Raw genomic sequence first — 6,159 nt, 5'->3', positions numbered from 1 at the left:
TAGACAGCAATAACAGCATATGGAGGCACTTTGCAAACCAACATAGATTAGTGAGTGAGAGCTTACCAATGGGCAGGGGTGACTTGAGGGGACCATTGGGAGAGGGACAAGTGGTGAAGGACAGGGTCTATGGTGGAGGAGATCAGAGGGGTCACTAAAGGTGAGATCATGGATAGGAGTTGGTGAAGGGAGGGAACAAAGGACAAAGATGATGGGCAGTGCTGGTCAGTGTCGGCACTGCAGGAGGAAAAGGGTGGGAGTGATGTGCGGTGGTCACTCCTAACAATACAATGCAGTATATTGATGAGGCTGAGAGTGTGCCAGCTAATTCCATCAGGAACTGGCCAAGTCAGTGAGTGGTGGAGCTACCAAGCCACTCTTGGAGATGGACACTGAAATCCTCCACTTAGACTACATTATATTTCCTTTATTGCTTAGTGCTGCTTCCAAATGAAGTTCAACACTGAGTACTGATTGATTAGCATAGGCAGGGCAGTAGCTGGTAATCATCAGGAGGTTACTTTGCCTCTGAACCACATGGGGTCCTGAATCAATACTGACAACTTCCAGGATCTCTTACTCCTTTGTTTACTGCAATTGTGCTATCTCTGGTGGGTCTAACCCACCAGTAGAACAGAGATTGTGTCCAGACCTACACCATATTTGTATAGCAAGCAAATTCCAGAGCTTATGGCCTTGGCACTGAAGATACAGTCAACAATTGTGAAGGGATTAAATTCAGGAATGAAGAATGGAGAAGAATTAGAGGAGGATAGATATCTTAATAGCAGGAGCTTACAAAGTAGGGAAACCCAGACCATGGGAGCCAGTCTAAGTTAGCAAGCACAGGAGCAGAGTTTTGGATAATATCAATTTTATGGAGCATAGGACAGTCAAGGTCTTTGGCGTGGAAAAGGTTGGAGAAGTGTTGGTACCTTGCAAGGTCAGGATTTATTTCTAACTCAAACTCAAAACAGTCAATGCCACAGAGGATGTTATGCAAGATGTTGGTTAGATAGCACTCAGCACATGCTAGAACCAAGAGGTGTTAAATGTTGATGAGTGTGGAGCTGGGGTGAAAATACAAGACAAGCCAGAAACTTAGAGGAATCGGAGCATAGAGATGACAGGATGGTTGGCTGGGTCTTGGCTCAATGAAGATGCCAACTGTTTGCAAGGGAGATGGATAGTGCCAATCCCAGCTGGAATGCAAGTCAGTTGTGCCAATTAAAATGCAGTGAAGGTGGGGTCTCATGGAAGAGAAGACAAGAGGGCATATGGTTGAGAAACTGAGAAGTGGTGAAGAGCCAGGATTGCATGGTTGGTAGATGATGAAAGGAGAGAACTGAGGTTAGAGGAATGTTTTTGATGAAAACAATTTCACAGGTCTTTTGGTATTGGGTGAGGTGGGCAGAAGAGGCTTTGATTGATCATGGTGGAGGGGAGCCTTGGTGTATCCTTAACTTCCAGGATGGTCATGGTACAGAGGATGTCTAGCTAGAGGACATAAGAACATAAAAACGTAAGAAATAGCAGCAGGAGTTGGCCATACAACCCCTCCAGCCTGCTCTGCATTGAATAAGATCACAGGTGATCGGATCTTGGCCTCAGCACCACTTTCTTGCCTGTTCCCCGTAACTCTTAGCTCCCCAATAGTCCAAAAATGTTGGCTTTGTACGTATTCAATGAGTCAGCCCCTACAACTCACTAAGATAGAGAATTCCTCAGAGAGAAAAAAAACCTTCCTCACCTCAGTCCTAAATGGACAACCCCATTATTCTAAAATTATGGCCCTGTGTTCTAGATTATCCCACAAGGGGAAACATCCTCCTGGCATCTTCCCTGTCAGGGCTTCTCAGCATCATATGTTTCACCATAAGAGATGGCAAGACTCCACTCTATGCCATCAAACCCAGTGGGATAACAGGAATTGTGTGTCCTTCTGATATAAGATAGGATTTCTTTATTAGACACATGTACATTGAAACACACAGTGAAATGTGTCTTTTGCGTTGAGTGTTTTGGGGCAGCCCGCAAGCGTCGCCACGTTTCCGGAGCCAACATAGCATGCCCACAACTCCCTAACATGTACATCTTTGGAATGTGGGAGGAAACCGGAGCACCTGGAGGAAACCCACACAAACACTGGGGGAACATAAAAGCTCCTTACAGACAGCGGCTGGAATTGAACCTGGGTCGCTGGCGCTATAAAGCATTACGCTAACCACTACACTACCGTGCAGAAGTGTTGAGGACACAGTGTACAGAGGGAACAGAATGAACCAGGCACTAAAGTAGAGAGGTCAGAGGTTTGGGTGTAGCAGGAATGGGAAGTAGAAATGCGAAAGGGGTGTGCCAATGCCAGCTGTGGGGAAGGTTGATGAGCAAGGATGGGGGAGACTGAGAGGGGAATGGAGATTTATTATCTGTAGCACCGTGAATGCAAGAGGATGAGGATGATGAAAAGAGCTGGGAAGTGGTGGTGAATCTGGTGCTTCTAGCGCATCTGTAAAACCTTTCTGAAACCTAGTCTGCTCCAGCCGGTGCCAGAGATTCCTGAGTGTTTAGCTGGGAGCTTGGCTGCTCTGCCCAGTGCCTCTTGGCCACCATCTCGATCAGTTAATGAAGTTTCCAGACACCTGAAGAATTTTCTGGAAGGAGTTTGCAGCAAAAGCTGAAGGACCCAGAATGGCCATGTTGCGTGGGTTTTATGTGTGTGACGTGCCCGGGAGATGGATAATTCCCAGGGCAGGAAGAGCCAGAGATTCCGCATCCGTTCTGCCAGTGGCAGGACCATGATGAAAACAGTAGGCGGTCAAATCCCTGAAATAAACATGTCACTCTGAGCAAACAAAGCCCAGTTAACCCCATAGTGCTGGAGACCAGGGTGACTGAAGGGTCGAGAGGACAAGGAGACATCCAGGATTAGGGAGGGTTTTTGTGATCTGTTGGGGTTCAGGGAAGGGACTGAGTATCGGGGAGGAATATGGCATCACAAGACTGTGGGAGTTTAAAAGAAACATGAAGCATCAGGAAGGGAGCAGGATTCAGAGACAGGTCCAAGATTAGGGAGGGGTCGGAGGGGAATTTGTGGGTTGGAGGGAGTCTGGAAAGTCAGGAAGGGGTCAGTGGTTTTCGGGAGGGATCTGGGATCAGCAAGGAAGCTATGATGAAGGGCGGGGGCGGGGGGGGGGGGGGGCGGAGTGTCATCAACAGACCAGTGAAGGATCAGTGGGGAGAGATCAGATTGGTCTTGGGGAGGGATTATGGGTCATGAAAGGGTCTTGCGGGTCGGAGAGGGGCAAGCGAAGAAACACGACTCAGGGTGAGGTTTTCGGTGGCAGAGGTCAGGGAAGGAGCTGGGGTCAAGTTTAGAGAAGGTTTGGGAATCACGGAGGAACTGTGGGTCTAGGAAGAGTCAGAGGCAGAATGGGTTTTGGGTTTAGAGATGTTCTGTGGGTCAAGAAAGGTTCAGCAGGCCAAACCCATCTGCAACAAATTAATAGATTTTTTAACCAGATGAAAGACCCAGACACAACACAGCCTAACCGATGACTCACTGCCTGGGTCATAACAGCTTTCCCATTGACTCTGTCAAATATTGTCCAATTAAAATACTGCACAATTTAACCTGGTTCTCCCTATCCTGAACACTACTTCAGAAAAACAGTTCCCACTGCCAGTGTCATATTCAAGCTTCTGTATACTGCACTGAGAACCCCTCCAGCTTTGTTTGTGACAGATACTAATTAGATATACACGTCTCCACTTTTAACAATGTACTTCAGTGCATCATACAGCAGACCTTCTAAAGATCCTGAAGACACAGATTTTGTTGAACACCAGCAAAAACCAGGAAAGTACCCCAAAAATAAAATAAAGAATGTTAACTCTGCCTGTAATGCCTTCCACTGTTGAACATGCTGTCAAATGCCACTGTCCAGGTTCACAAATTAAGAATAATCATGGAGGACTGTAAGAAACGATAGGCCAGCCAGTGCATGTAATTGACTCCCTCGTGAGAGGCATAGAATGTTATGCTGAAGGGTGAATTTGGCTCATCATGCCTGTGCCGCTTTTGTGAAAGGGCTATCATCCAGTTAGTCTTACTCTGCCTCCATTCTGCTTCAGCCACCCTTTCAAGCTGTGCATCCCAGATCACAAGAACCGTGCAAACCAAAAAGCAAGTTTGAACATCAAGAGTACTGCAAATGCTGGAAATCTGAAAGAACAACAAAATCCTGACAAAGGATCTCTGATCTGAAATGTTAACTCTTTTTCTCTTTCCTGACTTGCTTAGTTTCTCCAGCACTTTCTATCTTTAAAAAACAAGTATCCTCGTCTTCCATCTGGTTCTTTGCCTCTTATCTTAAATCTGCATCCTCTGATTACCAATCCTTCAGTGAGTGAAAACATTTTCTCCTTATTTACTCAATGATAACAATGTAAGAAATAGCATATAGCCCTTCAAGTCTGCTCCAACATTTAATAATTGCTGATCCGACACATGTCCACATTTCCATTTGGTTCCCACCCTTTGTTTATTTTGATGTCCAAAAATCCATTGAACTCAGCTCTGCTGCAGCCTTTCTTGCAGAGGTACTCCCAATGACTATGAAGGACTAGTGATATATTTCCAAGTCAGGATGGGGCACAGCCCTATCCTAAAGATGTACAAACTTCCGCATAAAGAAATTTCTCCTCTTCCTGGTACTAAATGGCCAACCCTTTATTCTGAGACTATGCCCCTTAGCTCCAGACTCTTCCTAATGATAAAACAGCTCCTTGACATTTACCCTGTCAGTCTGTCTCAGAATCATGTTTGCCTTGTGAACCTTCCAAACTCATGCCAGTAGACAGCAGTTTTTCTCACTATCTTCTCATGGGACAACCTCCTTATACCAAGATTCAATCTACTGAAATGACTCTGATCTGGAAAATATATCTTTATTTAGGCAAGGAGATCAAAACAGGAAATAGTACTCCAAATGAGGCCTCACCACTTACAATCTCAGCAAGTCTTCCCCATGTTTGCAGTCCAACCTTTTTTTCCATAAGAGGCCAACATATCATCTGTCTTGTAATTGCTTGCTGTATCTGTGTATTTACTTTCTGCCAAACACTAAAATCCCTTTGAACACAAACATTTACTAGTTTCTTCCCGTGTGATTATCCTCACATTTTCCCACATTATCGTCCATCTGCCATCCACACATATCCATTTGCATCTTCTTCACAGCTCACTCAGATTTGTATCATCAGCAAACTTGGACACATTGCACAATGTCTTTTCATCTGTCATTTATTTACATTGTGAATGACTGAAGGTCCATTACTGATCCCTTTGGCATCTATAATATCATAAAGAACAGAAGTACGCCATTCAGCTCCTCAAGTCTACTCTACCATTCAATAGGATCATGTCTGATCCAACATTCCTCAAGTTCACTTTCCTGCCCTTTCTCAATAACTCTTGATTCCCTTAATAATTAGAAATCTGTTTATCTCAGCCATAAATATACCCAAGGACTTTGCCCCATAAAGGGTTGGCCATTTAGACTCATTGTGGCAAGCAGTTCAAAAGACTCACATCTTCTGAGAGAAGAAATTCTTCCTCATCTTAGTCTTAAATGGGCACTCTCTTATTCAGATTTTATGCCCCGCTGTTTCTGGACTCTCTCATGAGACGAAACTCTCTCTCACCATTTACACTGTCTAGCCCTCTAAGAATCTTAGATATTTCAGTAAGATCGCCTCTCATTCTTCTAAATTCCAGTGAGTAGAGTCCCAACCTATTTAATCTTTCCACATAGGACAACCCCTCCATACCTGGGATCCTCTAAACTGTCACCAGTGAAATAATATCTTACCTTAAATAGGGGCCCCAAATTGTTCACAGTACTCTAGATGTGATCTCATTAGTGCCTTGCATAGTTGCATTAATACTTCTCTGGTATTATACTGCAAATCCTTTGAACTAACATTCCATCAGCCTTCTCTATTACTGCTGCATTTATGTTAGCTTTCTGTGTTTCATGCACAAACCTCAAATCCCTTTGTGTTTCAGCACTCTGCAGCTTTTCACCATTTAAATAATACTGTTCTTTTGTTCTTCCTTTCAAAATGAACATTACATTTTCACACATTATACTCGATTTG

Source organism: Pristis pectinata, chromosome 24 (assembly GCF_009764475.1).
Source record: "Pristis pectinata isolate sPriPec2 chromosome 24, sPriPec2.1.pri, whole genome shotgun sequence".
Lineage (NCBI taxonomy): Eukaryota > Metazoa > Chordata > Chondrichthyes > Rhinopristiformes > Pristidae > Pristis > Pristis pectinata.
Note: the sequence above shows the minus strand (reverse complement) of the source record.